The sequence below is a fragment of the Oryctolagus cuniculus genome, chromosome 19 (assembly GCF_964237555.1).
Source record: "Oryctolagus cuniculus chromosome 19, mOryCun1.1, whole genome shotgun sequence".
Lineage (NCBI taxonomy): Eukaryota > Metazoa > Chordata > Mammalia > Lagomorpha > Leporidae > Oryctolagus > Oryctolagus cuniculus.
The window spans coordinates 4,798,681-4,809,150 of NC_091450.1; the positions used below are offsets into that span (position 1 = coordinate 4,798,681).

Below are 10,470 nucleotides of genomic sequence, written 5' to 3' on the forward strand. Positions count from 1 at the left end.
GATGCCCTGTGTGCCTCAGGTTCTTCCTGCTCAGCAGAGGGCTGGCCTTCCCCCTCCTGGGAGGAGCTCTGAGCAGGTGCCCGCGACTGGACAGCAGGCATGTGCTCCGGGGCCGGGGCCAGGGCCGGGGCCGGGGCCCGGGCGGAGGCCGGGGCTTGGGCCGGGAGGAGCCAGCCCTGGGCAGGGAAGACCCAGGCTGCCTGCGAGGCCAGCACATAGCAGCTCTGCATGGCGCTGCATAGAGGCCCGCGGAGCTGTGCCAGCGCAAACAGCTGCTACCAGCTACTTCCCATTTCCCACTTCGAAATGAAACCCTCCGTCACACATACCGATCAATCTTTGGGAAAGATTAATCAATAGAAGCCCACTTTGTAAAATGATATGAAAAGGAAGGATGTGCATACCCAATAAACTTAAAAGAAAATATTACCTATAGCTATACATATATATTATTAGAACAATAACATGAAATGGAAAGGTTTCTAGAAATAAATTAAAAATTCAAGAATAAATGAAGGTTTAATAGCCGTGTAATAATGTAATAAGAAAGCAAGTGTTCTAAACTCTTCAGCATAACCCTAAACTCAAAAACAGACAAAATGCTAAAAAATAGGAGGTTTAAAATATTAAAAGTGACTCTGAAATGCCATAACTGCCACCAGATTCTCAGATAATTTACTAAAATTTGTTTTACAAAAGTTTCAGTCCTGCTCACGTCATAGCGGGATGCCATTTTAGGTTAATAGCCGTGTCTTCCTCAGGCAGGAGTGGACCTCTAGCATGGCACAAGCGACTTCCCAGACCCGCTACGGATCCCAGTTTGGATCCGTATCAGGTGGAGGGGCCGGGGTCTGAGGAGTAGGGCGAGAAGCCTGGTAAGTTCTGGGTGCCGGAGACCCCAAGGCGAAGATTCACCCATCCAGAGCCCAGCCCCCACCCTCCAGAATTCACTTAAGTCAGGCGTGCAGTGGCAGAAGAGGCGGCCACTTCCGGCATGCCAGACCATTTCACCTTCCAGGTGCCCAGCCCCAGAACAGGGATCTTCGTCATTCTTGGTGTTGTGCTGTTAGTGACAGCTGTCTCTGATCAGTTGGTGAGGATAGCAGCAGCCATGTTGGTTACTTGGAGACCCCACGTGCACTGCAAGCCCCCTGATTGGTTGATGGAACTCATCCTGATTGGCTGGAGACATCATGTGTGGTGTTCTTCTAGAATCAAACAAGTGGTCGGGTTCTTTGGCTAGGAAAGTGGCTCCAGGCTTGCCATCTCCTAGCAACGTAGCTGGTGCCTACCATGCATGCATGTGTATGTGTGCGTGTATGTATGTGTATGTGTGTGTATGTGTGCGTGTGTGCATGTGTGCGTGTGTGTGTGTGAGTGGCTTCCTCTATGTTCTGTTTCTCCCCTGGCAGGAGCTATCTCCAGAGCACTTCAGGCAGACAAGATCTGTGATTCTGTGGCAGTCGCCAGAATAGTTGGGTCTAGGGTATGATTTCCAGGGCCAATCCGTTGTATATGGGGCAAAAAAATATGAGAGATGGCCTCAGCTTTCCTTTCTACAATTAGGGTCCTGGGCTGGGAGTATGTGACCCGGAGAATTCCATAGGCTCTCAAAAATCTCTATTGGCCTTGATTCTCCATCAATGAATCTACTGCCCCTTGAGATTTTGGAAATGCCTTCAACCCCAGGGTGGGTCCTCCCAAGCAGAAAGATGTGGGGCTTGGGGTAAAGAGGATTTGGGTGGTGCAGGATGTGGCCGAGCTCAGGATCATTTCTCCAGGGCCAACACAGCCCTTGTTGGAGCCTCAAGTCCCTCAGTGGGTGCAGGACAAGAGTCATTACCCCAGCTGCAGTGAGTGACCTGGATGCCTCCAGAGGCAGAAAAAAGAGTGAGACAAGGGAGTCTTCTGAGGTCCCTCTCATTGTTACTAGTGCTTGCAGGTCGTGCTCCTTCATCCCCTTCAGTCCTGGACTCCTAATGTGGACACTCAACACCATGTGAAGATTTTGTTTCTGATTTCCTACCTGGGGCCATAGTGTTTGAGCTGAGCAGGCAAGGATGGCAGAGCCCACTGTGCTCAGTGAAGCAGCTATTGCCAGGGTAAAGCCTCCAAAGGTCATTCCGGGTGTCCTCTTAACTCACATCCACCTGGCACCTCCTGTTGCTAGTGTCCACCCCCACGCTATGAGCTGCCCATGAGTTCCTCTCATGTCTATTCAGCACCTGTACCCTCAGCAGCAACCTCATGGAGGGACAATGTTAGGACCTGAGTGAGGCTCTGAAAAAAATCTGAAATGGATCCTGCCAGGGGCTCAGTCTGATAGGAGAGGACAGAAGCACAGAAGGAGAATGGTGTGAAAAAGAGGAGCAAGTGCTATAGAGGAGTGAAGGAGGACACTGTGAGAGGAACTCGAGAGGGGAGTAGGTGAGAGTATCTGGAAGGCCTCAGGGAGAGAACACTTTTCCTGCATCTCAGAGATCCAGCTTTGCACAAGTCTGGGAGCAATGTGTTAGGGGGAGGCACAACTATGCAGAGATACAGAGGTAGAGGCAGGCATGAGTTGAGCCAGAGAGGAGGTTACAAAGGCAGCCAGGGTGGATGCAGAGAATTGTAGGTGAGCTGGAGAACAAGGAATGCGGAGAGGGACAGGCTCTGGGGCCTGGAAGACAGTGCTACTCATCTATTGTTATGTGATGACATCACTCCTATCCCCAATTCAGCAACTTACAACAGCAGACATTATCTCCCAGTTACTGTGCAGTAGGTTCCAAGCAGAGATAAGCCTGGTGCCTCTGCCTGGAGGGCTCACGGAAAGCTGGCACTGCTATCTCAACCGAGGCTGCTTAGGCAAGATTCACTTCCAAGCTTATTAGTAAGTTATTGGAAAGATTCAAGCTTGGCTGGAATCTCTTCATTCTGCTTCCATGGCCCTCCCTCAGTTCTTTGTGATTGGGGCCCCTCCACAGAACAGCTCATTATACCTCAGGTTGTTTCCCTAGAGGAAGGTACCAAGGCAGGCGGAGAGGTGAGGAATGTAGGACAGAGACAGACAGAAGTCACCAACTTTGTGTAACTCCTAGGGGAGGGATTGCAGGGGGGCTGTGCACACCAGGAGGTAGGAGTCATAGTAAACCACATGGCGACTGCCCAGTACTTAGGTAAGGGGGAGGAATTTGGGTCTGATTCCAAATACAAAGGGTGGACGTTGTAATATTTAATGCCAGAGGAAGATGATATCTACATTGCAACTCAGGTCAACTCAAATCTAATGCAGACTAGGAAATGAAGCCAAGAAGTGAAGGAAATGAAGCGACTTTCACAAGGTCATGCCGTTCTGCTGACCAGAGCTGTATTTAGTAGTATCCCATGTTGTGTCCCAGCTCATTTCATAATTCAGTTCGTCCATCTCTAAGTCTGTGCATTGGCTGCATTGATATTAGCTCATGGGTTTATATGCCATATGCCCCATGAGAAGCCAAGAATGAGGATGCTGGAATTATTCCAGTTGAGCAGAGGGGGGACTGGGAAGACTAGGAAAGAAACAAGGACTTTCTCAGGGCCACAGAACTCATAAAAAAAAAGGATCCAGGCATGACCATATTTGGTCCCCCTTAGACTAGAGTATGGTGGTTTAACATTAATATAGTTGAATTATCAACTACATACACCTGAGAACATGAGAAGGCAGTAAGGTCCATAATTTGGATGGCAATAATTTTTAAATGATGCAATCTGTTTCTCTTCACAGCAGCACTGTGTGAATTAGAGAAGGGTGGGAATGGACCACCTGTTACGGGACAGGCTGTGTCCACAGATACTGACCTCCGTGCCTTCTCTCTCTTCCTCTCCTCCTCCCTCTTCATTTCCTTCTGGGCATGGGATTTGCAATTCCTTCTCTGTGAAATTCAGGAAGAGGTCATTTGAGGAGTGAACCAGCAGAAAGATCTCTTTCTCTTTCTCTCCTTCTCTATCTCTAAACTCTTTCAAATAAATAAATAAGTATTTTTTGAAAGTTCTGCATAACGCTCACTACAGCAGCACATTTACTAAAAGGAAAACTCTGCATCGGTTAAGAAATTTTTTCCACCAACATAAATTTATCTTTTACTTCCACTTTTACCCATACATATTACACACATACATACACACACTTCTTTCTTCCCCTCCAACTCTGTGAGAAGCATTCATAGAGAATTTTGAAGTACAAAAAACTTAACCATGAATTCTCATGGGGGCAGTGAGTTATAAGACAATTTTATATATTTTGTATAATGTAACACTATTTTAATAAAGTATGTGCTTTCATTTTATAATTATCTAAGTACATTAATTGAAGTGATGTGAGGAAGGGAATTCTTATGTTTCCTTGAAAAAGCCAAAATATTGGTATAAAAAGTATTCTCATAAACTTTGTTCATAAATGTTTTTATTGATTATTTATAGAGTCTGAAAATATGCAAGAGTTGAAAATCAAGGTGATTACTATTTAGAAGGTGCTTTGGTAACACTATGTAGAGATGAGAGTTTGTTTAGGAAATAAAACTGAAGAAAAATAGTTGCAAGATAAAGATAGCTACATGTATACAATGGATAACGGCATTGCCTAACAGAAATTAGGCTTGCCCAAGCCTGGAAGAACTTTCAAGAGAAGCAGTTCTTTCTGTCCTCTAGTGGCCATTTCTCGAGATACAGACAGCTATGTGGGATTGAAGACTATACAGAGTACAACCCAGGAGGAGGATGAATGGCTTACCTTGTAATTAATTTAACCAATAATGCGAAAGATCTCTACAATGAAAATTACAAAACATGAAAGAAAGAAATAGAAGAAAATGTAAAAACTGGAAAAATTTTCCATGCCTGTGGATTGCAAGAGTTAACATAAACCAAATGTCCATACTACCAAAGCGATTTTCAGATTCAATGTGATCCCAATCAAAATACCAAATCCTTCTCATATCTACAAAAATGCAAAAATGATGCTATAATTCATATGGAAACAGAAGAGACTATGAATAGCTAAAGCAATTTAGACAACAAAAACAAAGCTAGAGGTATCACAATACCTGACTTCAAGACATACTATAAAGGCAATTATAATCAAAACAACCTGGTACTTGCACCAAAATAGATGTGTAGATAACTGCAACATAATAGAGTCTCCAGAAATCAATCCACACCTCTGCAATCAACTAACCTTTGATAAAAGAGGTAAAATCAATCCCTGAAGAAAGGAATGTCTCCTCAACAAGTGGTATTGGAAAAATTGGATCTGCATGTGTAAAAGTATGAAACAAGACCCATACCTTACACATTCTACAAAAATCAATTCAAAATGGATCAGGGATCTTAATCTATAACCTGATAACATCAAATTACTAGAGAACATGGGAGAAAATCTGCAAGACATTGGCATAGGCAAAGACTTCTTGGAAAAGGCCCCCAGAAGCATGGGCAATCAAAGTAAAAATAGGCAAATGGGATTCTCAACAACAACAAAACAAGCAATCCAATTAAGAAGTTGGCAAAGGATTTGAACAGACATTTTATCAAAAGATGAAATCCAAATGGCCAACAGACACATGAGAAAAACCTCAGGTTCACTAGCCATCAGAGAAATGCAAATAAATATCACAATGAGGTTTCACCTCACCCCAGTTACAATGACTCTAATACAGAAATCAAAAAATAATAAATGCTGGGGAAGATATGGGGGAAAAGGTATCCTAAGGTACCCAACCTAATTGTTGGTGGGAATGTAACCTAGTACAACCATTGTGGAAGACAGTATGGAGATTTCTAAAAAAGCTGAAAATAGATCTACCATTTAACCCAGGCATCCTACTCCTAAGAATTTACCCAAACAAAATGAAATCAGCATATGAAAGAGTTATGTGTACCCCCATGTTTACTAGAGCTCACTGCACAATAGCTAAGATATAGAATCAAGCCAGATGTCCAGCAACCAATGACTGGATATAGAAAATGTGGGCTATATACACTATGGAATATTATTTAGCTGTAAAAAAAAACAAAACAAAACAACAACAAAAAAATAGTAACATCCTGTCTTTTGCAGCAAGCTGATACAACTGGAAATAATCATACTTAGTGAAAGAAACCAATCTCAAAAAAAAAAAAAAAAACAATACTGTATTTTTTTCCTGATCTGTGGTAACCAATAGAGTACAAAATATGTAATGTATAATTATCACTAAACTAGAGGTTTTTATTTGATTTTTACTTGTTAAAATTCTTATTTAGTGAATTATTAAGCCTTTTCTTGAAATGTACATTTAAAATATTTACTCTCAAAAACTGAAAAACAAAACAAATGGTAGAAGAAATAAGAGTGGGAGGCAGGGTGGAAGAAAGGGAATATCACTATTTTCTTAGATGTGTATGTACAAATCATATTAGAGAATCTGTTAAAAATTAATTAAAATTAAATGAAAAAAGAAGAGTTGATAGATGTGTTACTTAGGTACATTTTGAACATGTCACCATATACACATCTATCAAAACATCAAGTTGTGCGCTGTAATATATAGTTCAATGAGTGGACACTATCTCAATAAAGCTATGAAATGAACAAATATCACCAGAAGAAAAGGTAGTATTTCACCCAAATAATGAGGAAGTGGGATAATCTCTTTCCTCTAGATCATGTAGACTTTTTAAGTGACTCAGAACTCAGATGAGTGATATGCCATAGGTGAAAAAAATGCTGTATATCATAGTTTCCAAAAGTATTACTCCAAATACAAAAAGTAGAATCCACCCGATGTCCACGACCAGTTTTTAAAGAGGTAAATAGATGCAAAGAAATACTATTCAGCATGGGAACAGTGAACAGCTGATATTTGTATCAGCATAGCTGGATATTGAAGTTATTATGGTAAACAAAAGAAATCACCCACAAAATAACACATAGTCACAAGAGACTCAGCATTGTGGGCTCAGTACCAGTGAAGGGAGGTTTTTAAGAGAGTTTAGATTCAGTTTTGTCAGTTTCCATCAGATTCTTGTTAGGCTCTCTGAAGGCCCACGCACTAATGGAAGTATTACTGTTTTATTTTTATGATTGACTTAAGAGACAGAGATAGACGAGAAGTACCATCTGCTGTTTCACTCCCCAAATAAGCATAGCAACCTTTGGGGAGGGAAGAGAATCCAGAATCATGAATCACCAATCCAGCTCTATGGAAGGGATTCAAACACTTGGGCTGTCACTGCTGCCTCTAGGGTGTGCACTAGCAAGAATCTGGTAGTCAGGAGTTGGACTGGGCAGCGGTCCCAGTATTTCAATATAGGATGGAGGTGTCCCAGTCAGCATCCCAACCACTACATCAAATGCCTGTCTCTAAAGTTATGATTTTGTTGCTTTTGTATTGTTATGAATTAACTGCTTAATAGCTAATATAATTGTTCCAGAAGATTCTAGGGATTTAGGTTAAATTGCTTGTCACATTATATCATAAAATGGAAAAAAAGAGTGGCTGCAACACAATAAAATCCCAAAGAATCTCAGTGTCAGCTTCTTTTTGGGCAACACAGACAGTCCATACTTGACCAGCAAAGGTCTCAGTAGCCTGAGAGGCTGGCACCACGGCTCAATAGGCTAATCCTCCACCTGCAGCACCAGGACCCCGGGTTCTAGTCCCGGTCTGGGTGCTAGATTCTGTCCTGGTTGCTCCTCTTCCTGTCCAGCTCTCTGCTCTGGCCCGGGAGTGCAGTGGAGGATGGCCCAAGTCCTTGATCTCTGCACCCACATGGCAGACCAAGAGAAGCACCTGGCTCCGGGCTTTGGATCAGCACAGTGTGCTGGCCACAGCGCAACAGCCGCAGCAGCCATTGTGGGGTGAACCAACAGAAAAAGGAAGACCTCTCTCTCTGTCTCTCTCTCTCTCTCTCACTGTCCACTCTGCCTGTCAAAAAAATAAAAAAGAAGCCTAAGACCCACCAATGCCCACTGTGGGATAACCACCCACTTCTGAATCCCTGTACCAGGTGGACCCACCTTGTCATCTCCCTCAGAGCAGACTAGAGGAGGTCAAAGTTCTCCTGGTGACTACTCGTCCCACTTCACAAGGACTTCTCCAAGCCTAAAAGCTTTAAGACCAAAAAGAAAAAAGAAAAAGAAAAAGAAAAAACCCACAGAAGTGTAAATGATTCCTCTTTAACATTTATCTGATTATTTTTAAAAAATGCATGACTTTTTGGGTCGGCGCTATAGCACAGTGGACTAAAGCCCCAGCCTGTAGTGCTGGCACCCCATATGGGCACTGGCTCAAATCCTGGCTGTTCCTCTTCCAATCCAGCTCTCTGTTATGGCCTGGAAAAGCAGTGGAAGATGGCACAAGTCCTTGGGCCCCTGCACCCTCATGGGAGACCTGGTGGAAGCTCCTGTCTCCTGGCTTCAGATCAGCTCAGCTCTGGCCGTTGCAGTCATTTGGGAAGTGAACCAGAAGAATGAAAAAGCTCTCTCTCTCTTCTCTCTCTTTTCTGTTCTCTGTTCTCTCTTCTCACACTCTCTCTCTCTACCTCTCTCTGTAACTCTTTCAAATAAATAAATATTTTAAAAGATCTTTTATTTATTTATTTGAGAGGTAGAGTTACAGACAGTGAGAGGGAGAGACAGAGAATGGTCTTCCTTCTGCTGGTTCACTCCCCAGATGGCTGCAATGGCTGAAGCTGCACCAATCCAAAGCAAGGAGCCAGCTGCATCTTCCCAGCCTCCCATGTGGGTGTGGGGCACAAGCACTCACGCTGTCTTCTACTGCTTTCCCAGGTTATAACAGAGAGCTGGATTGGAAGAGAGCAGCCGGGACTAGAACCGGTGTCTGTATCGGATGCCAGTGCCACAGGCAGAGGATTAAACTATTGCACCATGGTGCCAGCTCCCATAAATCTTTTTTTTTTTTAAGTATGACTGTTGCAAGACAACCAACGATTAACATGAAATTTAACATTCTCGCCATCATACACCTAGGTTAAACAGGTTTATAATTCTGAGGATGTCAATCAAGTTGCTTTCCCAGTACTGCCCCCATTCTGTCACCAATCAACAATTCCTGAATATTGGGTCTCCGCGGGTCATCCTGAGAAGGAGCAAAAGCAAGTCTTTGTCTCCACCAGAGATACATCCACTACTGAACATGACCCAAGCTGGCAGCACAACTAATCGAATCCTCTGCCTGCCTCAGTTGCCACCTGCACAGTGTGTGACTGGCCTTTCTCATCCCTGGTGAAGCTATGAACACAAGCGAGTGAACGACTGCAGAGCTCAGGCTGAGGGGCCAGAAGGAGCAAGCACTGAGCAGCACAGCCCAGGATGCCTGTGAGGCCAGTGCAGAGCTGCACGTAGAGACCCAGGAAGCTGCTCCAGTGTGCACAGCTGCTCCTGGATCCACAGGAACTGCTCCTGCTGCACCTGTGCTCATGCAACATCTTCATAAACTGCCTCCGGCAGAGAGTGCAGAGAGGTTATCAGATTCTCCCCAAAGGGTGGTGGTTGGTCTGCTTGGGACCAGGATCTGTGCTTCGTCTTGTGCCCAGGGTGGACCGTCCAGGATCCCCTGTGATGGTCATCAGGAGCTTGCTGAATTTCTGTGTGGTTTCCAGAGTCCGAAGGTTTCTGCCTCCTTTGCAAAGTCACACTGAGCATATACACACAGTTGCCTGCGTAAAACACACCCAAGAGACCAGTATTGGTTCCTTGGGCTCTAAAGTCTGAATTCAGGTGCCTTCAAGTGAACCCCACCTAACTCTTCCCTTCTCCCCCACCCCCTGGACTCCAGAAGGCTGCACCATCCTCTTCTCAACCACTCAGACCCTAACAATCACCTTCCAGCCCAACGCTGCCCCGAGGTGGGGAAAGCAAGATCCACTCTATGCTGACATGACGACTGTCCTTCGAACTGATTTTCCTATTCTTAGAGTTCACCCTATCACAGCTAGATTCAGATTCTGAGATAGAGAGTTTGAGTGGTGGCCTCCAGATGGACTGCCACAACCCTCTTCCATCCAGAACACGCAAGGAGCACCATTTGCCACCAATTCTGCCTTCACCTCTGTTCCCCACACTGCAGTATTTAGAAGTCCTGGCTGCCAACCAGATCACTGTTCCCTGACACAGGAGACTGTGTCATACCATATTTTGTCCCTCCTCACTTCAGGACCATCACATCTTACCTGATCCAAAAATGCTGTTTCTGGCTTTGAGCTTAGTAGTCTGGGACATCTCCTCACTGGCATTGGGCTCTGATCCTAGATCAAAAGGAGTCCAAGTGACTGACTTTCCCCATAATATAACTCGGATCTAAGTTTTCCTGTCCACTCACATCCAGTATATTATTCTCTTTGTCCCAAAAGTCTTCTGTTAATGCTTAAATGATTAATGGTAACAATAATGGAAATTGAGCAAGAGTGGAGTGTTGATCTAATTCTCATGCTGAGGGTGACTGG

The 10,470-nt window shown here is 44.1% G+C and overlaps 1 long non-coding RNA gene across 1 annotated transcript; it reads right to left on the minus strand.

Moving 5' to 3' along the window:
* Positions 1-543: 543 nt before the first annotated feature.
* On the minus strand, positions 544-10,470 carry LOC138846916 (uncharacterized). Its single transcript, XR_011384421.1, has 3 exons — positions 10,198-10,470; positions 8,024-8,115; positions 544-3,899 (listed from the first exon to the last, which is right to left on the minus strand). It is a non-coding gene; the product is annotated as an uncharacterized lncRNA (long non-coding RNA).